The sequence below is a fragment of the Diadema setosum genome, chromosome 13 (genome assembly GCF_964275005.1).
Source record: "Diadema setosum chromosome 13, eeDiaSeto1, whole genome shotgun sequence".
Classification (NCBI taxonomy): domain Eukaryota; kingdom Metazoa; phylum Echinodermata; class Echinoidea; order Diadematoida; family Diadematidae; genus Diadema; species Diadema setosum.
In genome coordinates this window covers 8711080-8723551 of record NC_092697.1, presented here as the reverse complement: position 1 = coordinate 8723551, position 12472 = coordinate 8711080, and positions in this window count along the sequence as shown.

The window sequence follows — 12472 nt, the reverse complement described above, 5'->3', positions numbered from 1 at the left end:
TTCTTTGACACTAATGGTTTATTTTTTTGGGAAACCTACAGCAGAGTTTGATACAAGGTTGGTATTTGCCTTCTTTTATCAGAGGACTTTACCCCCTGGCTTGTCAGTTTATCTAGTTTTAAAATCTAAATCTGTGTGGTCAACACAAATTTTGTGGGGGTCAGACTTGAATTAAGGTGGTATTGAAGATATAGAATAAGTAGCTATAAAGGCATCCTGGACTGTTGTGCAGGCTCACTGAAGAACGATAAAACCGATACCGCAAAGAAAGACCTAGAAATTTGATTCTAAAATTTGAGATGTTTGACTATCTGCACTTTTCATTTTAAAAAGCAGATAGTTTTGACTTCATGGGGACATGAATGTGTTGGTAGAATAATGTATGTAGACCAAGATAATTAAGTCATGAATTGTGTAGCAGCACATGAGGTCCAGCTGTTGAGAGGTGAAGTCAACATTCCAGAGTGTTTTTTTTTTTTCTTTTTTCTTTTTTGTTTTTTGTTTTTGGTCAGTGACTCAATGAAGCTGCAAACTTGATGACCCACTTTTTGTACTTTTTTTTAGGACTCAATTTAGTGATTCTCACAAGATTTGTGCATACAAAATTGTATATCACAATGTTTAGTATTACATGTACAATGATAATAATGATTGGTGTTTCAATACTTGTATTACCTCAGGTTACTTCAATACTTTTCTTTTCAGGTGTGAAGAAACAGCTTTGTACACTTGTATTTTGCACAAGGCAACAACCAGTAATGGATAAGAATTGAAAAAAAAAAAAGGTATGGGTGTGCGATCATGAAAATCTAACATGCCATCTTACTGCGTGCTATAGATTCCACATTATCAATCATAATAAAGTAGGTAGAATAGGATAGTTGTCGTGGGAAACTGCACAGACTGATGCAGGGATACACACTGTCAATATGTATTTGAGACTACAGTGTTTCCCCACGTTGTCAACCTTGTAATGCTATTAAACGCATGCACATTAGTGTAGCAGTATACTAATTTGAGATGGCTGGCATGCGCTTCATTACAGATGGCCTGACACTAAATCTCCGTGCACTGACATCTCAGTGCAGCATGGGGGCGCTCTTCAGACACTACAGGGCATTGCTAAAGCTGCTGGTATTCCTCGTTTATACCCAAACATGCACATGCGGCAAGGTCTGCATACTTTTGAGTGTATTAAAGGTCCATTTATCTTTACTTGTCCAACAGTTAGTTTAATTTGTCAGAGAGGTTTTTGTTGTTGTTGTTTTTTTAAACACCCTGAGCTTATTGAGCAGTTAGACCACCTCCTTAAATCATGTGAAGAACCAATTTAAGGATGTGCTGTTTTGACTAGTTTTCTTACCACAGTGTCTTCTCAATGATAGATAATTGGTCAAAGGAAGATTGTTGCAGTTAGGGTGTAATCTTATTTCAGATTCAATTAAAACAGTATGCACTTCTGTTTGGTCACTAGGAATGCAATTATCCGAAGCAGAGAACAGTGCCATCTCCACTGACTGTGTAATGTAAGTTGCATATTGTCGATTGCCAGGTAAGGTTAAGTCAATCCAAGGCTCAGATAAGTGTAGGTTTATGGTAATTGATTGCGCACTTTGGAAGAGAAGATCAGCGAGATAGACAGCTCACAAAAACATGCATTTCACATGTTGGCAGTGGTGCTCAACCCTTTTTTAGAGTTCAGAGACATGGCCATACCAGCCACTTTGTTGTGGTCATTGTTAAAGGTACATAGACCCGATGGTTTTGTAGTCGAATGCGTATGCGGGCGCACGGCACAAGTTTCCCACAGAGACTTATGCTATCGACTCCTCTTTAGCGCTTATGCTGTGACCCATTTCCATGAGTCCAAAGAAGTCCAATTCACTGTAGTCAGTGGTCCGATCACAGTTCAGCTCATGATTCGGCTGAGGGGGATGACAGCTTTAGCAAACTTCTTTTGTGACGTCATACTAGCAAGCACATAAGCATGCACCCTGGCATCACGACAGACTGCGTGATGCGCAGAGGAGACAACAAAGGCAACATTACCTAGCAACACCTACGCGCTTTACTCTTGATGACAGCTCAACTTCAGCAATCTTTGTATCAATGCTAACAGTGATCGGCACTATCATCCAACAGCGCCCCCACACCCACCGGGGCTATCCCACATGTGCCTTTAAGGCCATGTATATTTTAACCCTTTCTTGTACTGGGAGCTTTTTGCAGTGTGTACAAGACTATGAGATTTTCTCTGCCAATTGGCTCATAAAGTACACAGAGTATTAAGTTAAGACTCACTATGCAACTTATGTGGCACCATTAATGATTTTGGTTTTTTGCAGAGGTTACCTGACCACCTTAATATGATGCTGTTTTCTCTGGTAGAATATCATCTTTCTTTGATTTGTTTGAGCTTGATTGTGGCATCAGCGAGCTGCCATGCTTCTTCTTGTGCCAGAACTACTGGTTTGAATATAGTGCTGCATTCTGTAACATAGCAGAATAGTACTCATTCATATATAGAGTGTATACGATGTACTGTACTGGGGAAAAAAATGCACGCAATTATTGACCTTCTCTTGGATGAAGACTATGACATGCTCACTAATGCATGTATTATTTAGTTTGGCACATATTTGCGGTCTACCACACAGAATTGTGGAATGATTGTATGGACATTTCCCTGCCTAAGTCTGTGATTGTGTGTATGCAAAGTTTTGAGAAATACAAGCAGGGATTTGCTGACTTGTCTGTTCTCCGTTTTGAAGCAAAATTACAACACATTACTCTGTGTCTGCCTAACACAATATGTCGATTTAACACATTTCTGCCTGGTTGCGATTTTTATATGTACTTGTATATACATATGAGTTTGTTTATATGTATAGATACAAGCTGAGAAATGACACGAGTTATGTAGCAGAGTGTTAACACCTGGTGTTAATGCCGGACTGAAGGTGGTGTAGACAGTACTACAGTGTATGTGGTGCTCACGTTTAGTGTGTGTTTGTGTTAAGATGAGAACTATTAGGAAATTACCAGTCATCCAGAGTACTGACAGATATACAATCTATTTTTACAAAAGTTAACAATTTGTGGAAAGTGTCTCTGTGTCAACCTGGTGTAATTTCTGTGTTTGATTTGATTGTAGCTGCTTCTTTTCTGCTGACTTAAGACCAACACCTCTCATCTGCTGTTAAGAGGCAGGAGTGTTGTGTAACAAATGTGTAGCATTCTGTAAACATTGATATTTTGATGCGATTGATTTTTTTGTGTGTGTGTGCGGAGCAGCTCCAAAACTATTCATGGATTCTTGAATCCAAGTGATGCAATTGTGCACTCATTCAAAATGTGCAGAGAATATTGTGAAAATAATTTTGCGGGTTTTGAATTTGCGCTAGCCAAAAGTAATGTGAAATACCTGAAAAATTAATGTATGGCAAAAATTTCCGCATTTACAGCAGTTGGGTGTCAAATACCACCACGTTAGTCAGTTTGAAATATATGTACACTCTCTTTTGTACGACGCCACTACCGTAACCATCAAGGACATCAGAATATGACCAGTTGTGTCTATTGTGAATTCCTTGATGCTAAATATTTGAGCTATTGCAGCTTTCAGTTAACACACAGGTGGAAAGTTGAATGTAAATTCTCTCTCTCTGTACATACTCGGAGAATGTATGGTGAATTCATCTGTAGACAATAGATTACTGTTTTAGAGTGGTGGCACCCGCCATATGAAGACAGGAGAAAGGCGTTGCCATGGAAACTGGAGACCGAAGCTCTCTCAAAAGACCTTGAGTATGTGAATGAAAGTGCCGGTATATTTTGTAGACACGTATACATCAAATGGAATGAAATATACCACTAGTAGCCACACCTTGTCCTTTATTTGTATCAAAGTGGTTCATTTTATAACCATTTGTAAGTATGTATATGTGTGTGTGTGTGTGTGTGTGTGTATGTGCTTGGGATGGAAATGGATGTATGGTGATATATTCAAGATGTAATTTGAAAGGTCGTTGTTAATGTTGAGAGAGATGGTGATATCCCGCATTTACATCTCTCAACGAGAAAAGTGTATGTGTTATTTTTGTAAGGACACAATGGTGGGCAACCTCTATAGTGTAATACTCATGCTCATGTGAACCTTCCGTTCACTTTGCACACCGCATTGTTAAACCAACTTCTGATTTCAAAGCTGTTTAATTATGGTTATTAGTCAGCCCACTGCATATATGAGTGGAGTCAGGGTTTATATCTGGCTTTGCAGAAGTTAGGGATTTGTAGAATTTAGGGATCTTCTTGGAATACTCATCCAGGGCCCTGTTTTATGAAGAGTTATAATTGATTATACATTGTATACAGTAGTTGATTTCTATCATAAGTCTATGGCAGCCTGTGTGGTAAGGAAATTTATAATCGATTATATCTTTTGATAAAATGGGGCCCAGATATGCTATTCTAAGGCCCCTTAACCGATGTTATCTCTACGGGGCTGTGCATTCATATTGGTGCGACCTGCCTATCGCGTGTCTTGTTTGGGGATTCTCATTTGAACATCATTGCCAAAGACTTCATTGCTATGGAAATCCAAGCTTCTGCCTTTTGAATGCAAATGCTGTTTTGAAATGCAAGGGGGAAGTTGGTTTTCACAGCATCAGTGAATAAAACTGCTGGGCTTGTTTTTTGTTTTTTCTTCTCTTCTTGTAGACTGCTTGTATATAATAATGTGTATGTGTACTGTGCTCTTTATTACCTACATCCTGTATTGCTCAGTACTTGAGTTGGTTGAAAGTTCATGCTCTTGATATGCTGTTTGTCACAAACACACTCTCTTTGTTTCAGATGATTCTATGTGTTGCATTCCTGGGCCAGTTCTGCTATGTGTGTCTATTTGAAATATAGTCATATAGAAAGAAAAGTAAAGTAGTGTCTCATCTAATGTCTAGCTGTCATTTCTGTTTTTTGTTCAATATTTGTGAGCAATTTCTTCTTCATTTCAATTTGACTGGATTGTAGTCATATGTGTTATCCAAAGCCTTCATTGATGAGACAGATTATATGTCATGATATACATAATCGATTCAATTTTGTTATGTTCTCACCAATACAGTGTATGTAAGCCATTTGTCAGCCACTAATCAAAGCAGGTCTGTGTGTGAGTTGGCTGTCTGTAGAATAGTCGTAATAGGTGGAAAAAAAAACAACAACAAAAAACTTGTATGAATATATTTCAGTTCCCTTCAATGAAACTTTTTGAAATAGCAGCCATACTCGGTGTATCATTTGCCAGGAATAACCTCGACACAATCCTGAATCATTGGCTGTCACTTGAGAAGTAGAAGGACTTATGTCATGAGCAACGAAGGTACATTGTATTTGATATTTTTGATTGTGCCAATATATGTGACGCTTTTGTGTATGCAAACATGCGAACATGTGGCATTGTAAAAATTGCACACCGTGAGAAAGTATAATGGTTCTTATGAAGAGTGATCAAATTAGTGAGCCACTTCGATATTACGGTGAAGAAGACAGTCATAATTCATGGAAACATTCAATGTTTGATTGGTAACCAAGGCTGATTGTGTGCTTTTTAATTTTGCAAATTTCATGTGAGCCAAGATTCACAAAATTAGAATGCACACAAACGTTCTTTTTTACACTAAATGCATTGGATAAGAGTGGCAATTCGTGAAAAATTCATGTTGCGAAAAAAGGCTGTCGGCTCCAGTTTGTGAAAAATTCATACCGCGAGAATAAAGGCTGTCGGCTCCAATTCGCGGGAAATTTCATGCCACGAAAATTTCTTGCTTAACAGTAGTCTGAGCATGAATGCCCAAAAAGGGCAACCATGAACACATGGATATTTGGTGACCTGGGAAAAAAATATACATATATCCCCAAGAGAAACAGGAAAGGGTATAATGTACAGATGAACTGTTGAAACAGTAAGCCATGTTGATGTAGGAAACAATGTCTATGGTCTCACCAATTTTCATTTCAAAATCTTTTCTTGCTTGTGTTCAAAAACCTGTTTCACTTCTAGATTCCAAACTCATTATATTGATGTTTGTGTTTCCTTATTTAACAGTCATCATTTCATTTGTTGTGTATTCGATATGAAGCAGGTCTACTTTGTATGTTATAATACAGATGACTCCCATTATAATTAAGTCATGAGGACCAACAGTTTTCTGTTGTTACATCGAAATTTTGTTGTAACCGAAGGGAACTTTGCACCATAGATGCCACTGATGATAATTTTGTGACCTGAATTTTAATTTAGCTGTGACGAAATTTCGTCTGTGTTTGTTGTAAGGGGAGCGCCCTGTAGTCCTTAATTCTTTCTGTGTTCACTGTAGCTGATGTGATACGTACTATAGTCCTTGTATTTACCAGACAAGGAGAGCATGCTCCTGCACTCAATAACTTCACCTGTGACTTATTGGAGAGATGCGAGTGAACAAAGCAATGAGTATAATGGCTGGTGGGGCAGCCGCAGTGACAATGTGTGCACAAATCTTCCACTAGGGGAAATACTTTTTCTTAGAACATTCATAAATGGAGGTATAATGTGAGATAGTGCAGTATTCTCTACTTTGAGTCAGATACCTGGACATGTTGTTCTTCTCTTTTCTTTTCTGTTTTTTTTTTTCAAATCACAAGTATTAAAGATATGGTATTAAACAACTAGGATATGCTTATGGTGATGGTTTTGTTTCATTTTAATTGTATCATTTGTATCATTTTAGTTAGTTGTAAGATATAGATGTACATCTCTTATTTTTAGAGGGCGAAGGTGAATACATATTATGTGACAGTGTAGGGTAGTTTTTTGTTTTTTGAGAATGGGATATTATTTTTGATTTGTAAATCAAGATATGTGCAATGATATGTAAATCTGGTTAAATAAATATATACAAACAGGATTGTACATGAATGTGTTGCCTGTATCCCACTTTGCTGCCTCATCTTGTGGTTTAAAGAGAGAGAGAGAGAAAAAAAAAGAGTATTAAATGTATATATATATATATATATATATATATATATATATATATATAGACTGCGAGAAGGGGTCTCGACCATTTACAGCACCAGTGTAGCTCCTTCATTATTTATATTCAGTGCGAAAAGAATTGCTCTTCTTTTCGCACTACACACACATATATATATATATATATATATATATATAGTGTGTGTGATGATGCTGATATTCCTACCGCACGCCTCTGTCATCTTAAGTGAAATTATGAAAATTATGAAAAATTATGAAACCGGCAGAGTTGTGAAGCTTTCGACCGTGGTCTTCCTCAGCTTTAATGTCTGTTTGTGAAACGAAATATATGTTTTTGAGCATAACAAATCTGAAGTCATATACACAATATATTAAATATAAGTTGAGCATGAGTTAATAGTTACATGACATACTTGGCAATATTTTTTGGCACTTTGCAACACATTCAACAATGTATAACTGGAAATGAGTGTGTAGTGAGTATATATAGCATACAAACATATCATACAATAAAAATTATCAAACATATATCATAAATAAACTAAATAATATGATTACCTGCTAAGCAGACGTTTGCGTTGCCTGGATGTCTTGTGGCTGTCTTGTGGCGGGATGTGAGTGATCATGTGATATTGGGGGAAGGTTTGTGTGCGGTGGTGCATGTCAGGCAGGAGTGGGGTAGTGTAAAGAATTAGGTTCAGTGTTACAATTGTGTCAGTCGTGTCAGCGCAGATAAAGAATTGTTAACAATTACGATACAATGAACATTCTCGTGGTCATTAACCCCTACAGCTGATTTACCAACAATCAAAGTAGCAGGCATGGAACCCGGGTACAGATAGAGTGTGGATAGAGAGTGGATAGTGTGTTGCCACTTGTCTCTAGGTACATAACAGAGAAATATACAATATACACATTATTTTATATACCAAAATTATTGCTGAAACAATCTTCATACTCTTGCCACATAATATAACAAAATTGTGTCGCACAGTATAATTTTTCTGTGTACACCTCTATCAATCTATCTATTAATCTATTCATAATTCATATTTATATATATTCATATTGAGATCGTATATATATATATATATATATATATATATATATATGTGTGTATATATATATATATATATATATATATATATATATATATACACACATATATATCCATATACATATGCATGCATACATACACATAGATATCATATACACACATACATACATATATGATTACTGTAGTACATAATTCCTTCTATCCACATTATATAATAACTGAGTATATAACAATACATATCAGTTAACCAATACAACATCAAAAAATCGCAATCCTTTACAAACATTCTATCTTTTCCGTAAATACAGTCTCATTTTACATAAAACCCGGGTACAGATAAAGAGGGGATGATGTTTTGCCACTTAGAAATAAAATATATGCCAAAATTATTTGGCATGTTTTGCCACTTAGAAATGAAATATATGCCAAAATTATTTGGCATATATTTTATTTCTAAGTGGCAAAACATCATCCCCTCTTTATCTGTACCCGGGTTTTATGTAAAATGAGACTGTATTTACGGAAAAGATAGAATGTTTGTAAAAACATAAAACCCGGGTACAGATAAAGAGGGGATGATGTTTTGCCACTTAGAAATAAAATATATGCCAAAATTATTTGGCATGTTTTGCCACTTAGAAATAAAATATATGCCAAAATTATTTGGCATATATTTTATTTCTAAGTGGCAAAACATCATCCCCTCTTTATCTGTACCCGGGTTTTATGTAAAATGAGACTGTATTTACGGAAAAGATAGAATGTTTGTAAAGGATTGCGATTTTTTGATGTTGTATTGGTTAACTGATATGTATTGTTATATACTCAGTTATCATATAATGTGGATAGAAGGAATTATGTACTACAGTAATCATATATGTATGTATGTGTGTATATGATATCTATGTGTATGTATGCATGCATATGTATATGGATATATATGTGTATATATATATATATATATATATATATATATATATATATATATATACATATATATATATATATATATATATATATATATACGATCTCAATATGAATATATATAAATATGAATTATGAATAGATTAATAGATAGATTGATAGAGGTGTACACAGAAAAATTATGCTGTGCGACACAATTTTGTTATATTATGTGGCAAGAGTATGAAGATTGTTTCAGCAATAATTTTGGTATATAAAATAATGTGTATATTGTATATTTCTCTGTTATGTACCTAGAGACAAGTGGCAACACACTATCCACTCTCTATCCACACTCTATCTGTACCCGGGTTCCATGCCTGCTACTTTGATTGTTGGTAAATCAGCTGTAGGGGTTAATGACCACGAGAATGTTCATTGTATCGTAATTGTTAACAATTCTTTACCTGCGCTGACACGACTGACACAATTGTAACACTGAACCTAATTCTTTACACTACCCCACTCCTGCCTGACATGCACCACCGCACACAAACCTTCCCCCAATATCACATGATCACTCACATCCCGCCACAAGACAGCCACAAGACATCCAGGCAACGCAAACGTCTGCTTAGCAGGTAATCATATTATTTAGTTTATTTATGATATATGTTTGATAATTTTTATTGTATGATATGTTTGTATGCTATATATACTCACTACACACTCATTTCCAGTTATACATTGTTGAATGTGTTGCAAAGTGCCAAAAAATATTGCCAAGTATGTCATGTAACTATTAACTCATGCTCAACTTATATTTAATATATTGTGTATATGACTTCAGATTTGTTATGCTCAAAAACATATATTTCGTTTCACAAACAGACATTAAAGCTGAGGAAGACCACGGTCGAAAGCTTCACAACTCTGCCGGTTTCATGCGACATCTTCTGTTATCTACATTGTCTCAACTATATATATATATCATGGCTCCACACTAACTTTTATTTTTGGTGGCCCAAAGGCAAACATCCGTCCTTTTTTGGTGGCCCGATCAGGCCACCAAAGTCTTCATTTCTGAAATTTTGGTGGCCCGATATGCGTTTTTGGTGGCCCCGGGCCACCGGGCCACCGTTAGTGTTGAGCCCTGTATATATATATATATATATATATATATATATATATATATATATATATACATATGAACCTGTGGAAATCCACGGGTCTGAGAGCCTTATATTTTTTGTTTTTATATTTGATCCTCCACATTTTGATTGATGAAATAAAATAAAAGTTTTATCATTCCTTCCTTTAATTGTGCTCTATTCCACCCATGACCAACGCTCCCGAGGAGCCGTGATCCGGTCCATGGGTTGGGATCTTCCCACCATTTGCTTTTATTATAAAACTCGAGTTTCGAGCGGTTAGCAGCACCCATTGAAATCCGAGCGTTGTCTTGTTGTCCCTCACATGCCTCCCCCACCCCCAAAAAAACCCAAAAAACAAAACAAAAAAAAACAAAAACAAAAACAAAAATTCGAGGAAAATTACTGAAAACTCTTACGGAATTCTCCGAAAGTTCCGTCGAAAGGGGGAGATATCCTTGACATTTCATATATAAATTACATCTCCTTTCTAGCATATTCATTTGTGTGCTGTATGTTCTAATTGTGGGGCAGTCATATTGATATTTTTTTTAATCATTTTTAAAGCATTGCTTATTTTCTACACAATTTTTGAGTGACAGTTAATGATTATATAATGTGTAACACTGAACGTGAAACTAAGTGAGGAATTTTGAGTATTATGTTATTTTTTCTCCGACCAGTCAGGAAAACAATGATTTTGAGGATCATGATAATTTTAGCAGTACATGAAACCATTATTATTATACTTATACTTATACTTATTATTATTATTGTTGTTATTATTATTATTATTATTATTATTATTATTATCATCATTATATTATTAATTTATTTCTTCATTTGTTATTATTATCGTTATCATCATCATCATCGTCAACAAGAACATATTACCATCGTCATCAATGTAATGATACCTGATACGGAACAGAAAAATATCTAAACGGTAAAACACGACAGAAAATTGACCCAACATCTGCCCAACGTTTCATATCGTTGTTTCTGCCCCACAACGAATAAGACTGTCGTTTTTATGTATACACTGCGATCATACATACCAGTTAATGCCAATAAGGTTGCGTGTGATACTTCTTCTTTCGGTTTGCTGTATGGATCAATTAAGAAAGTCGGCATGAATATAGTACATCGTGATTGAGTCTCACACCAGTTGAGAATTACAGGGGTTAAACACCCTGGGAGGAAAAACAAACAAACAAACAAACGTCGGGAATACAAGGCCCATACACTGTAGTCACACGGGTGTAACCGAGAAGGGAGATCTTCAGCTTGCTTTATTTCATTACACCTGATTCAAAAATATAAATAATCAACAATGGTATTCCTGTATAACATTTTATAAAGCACTTGATAACACATTTTTAAGCGCTGTGAAAGTGAAAACAGAGAGAAAGCTCGAGTGAAGTAGAAGAACAAGTATTCTGCACATAACTACAATACATTAGACAATTGTATATGACAAAACTTACAAGTAATGTTACAACTACTAGAACTTAGTGAAACTAATAAGTTTGAGGAGTGACGTAAATGAGTCTATATTCATAAAAGGTATTGGCTTGTCGGATGCTGATATAAGGAGATTGTTCCATACATTAGGGGCGAGAGAGGAAAGGCACGATCATCGTAACGTGTATTGGTAGGCCTATATGCAGATATAGCTTGTACAATGTATTTCAGAATTTTCAGTAAAAGGGGAGGTTTTTAGTCCCCCAAATGTTTTCGTTATATGGATTGAGTTAATGTAGCAATATCAGTATAAAATATCTGAAGTGTGAGGAAAATCGGACAATCCGTTAAAAACTTAAAAAAAAAAACAACAAACAAACAAACGTAATGTCCTTGGGACTACATGTATTTTCATTGTGCGCCAATCGGCTGGGGAAATCAGAGAAAACCGAGAGTGCTGGCGTTCGGTAGTTTTTGAGTTTCGAAGATTTAGAAATAAAATCCGAGTGCATTGAATGTTTAGCTTGGAATACTTGAGAAAGAGCAATAAACAGCTTGATATGGAAATTAATTAGAAGGAAAAGAAATTACATACCTCAGCAGAAATAAAACAATGTTAACAAGGTAGTTTTGATAGAGATTTGAAGATAGCCCCGACAATCTTCCTTGAAGGCGAGGTCTAGATCTATTCTTCAAATTTTGACCGCGCGAGTAAAATGGTGTTAGTAATTCCCAATTATAATGTTGTAAATACTTTATGGACTACTCGGCTTCCAAATAAAGAATTAAGTAGGCCTTGCTATAGGATTGCTATAGAGAAAATTATCAACTCTGAAAAATTGAACTTCCTTCTTCGGGTCGTACGTCTCA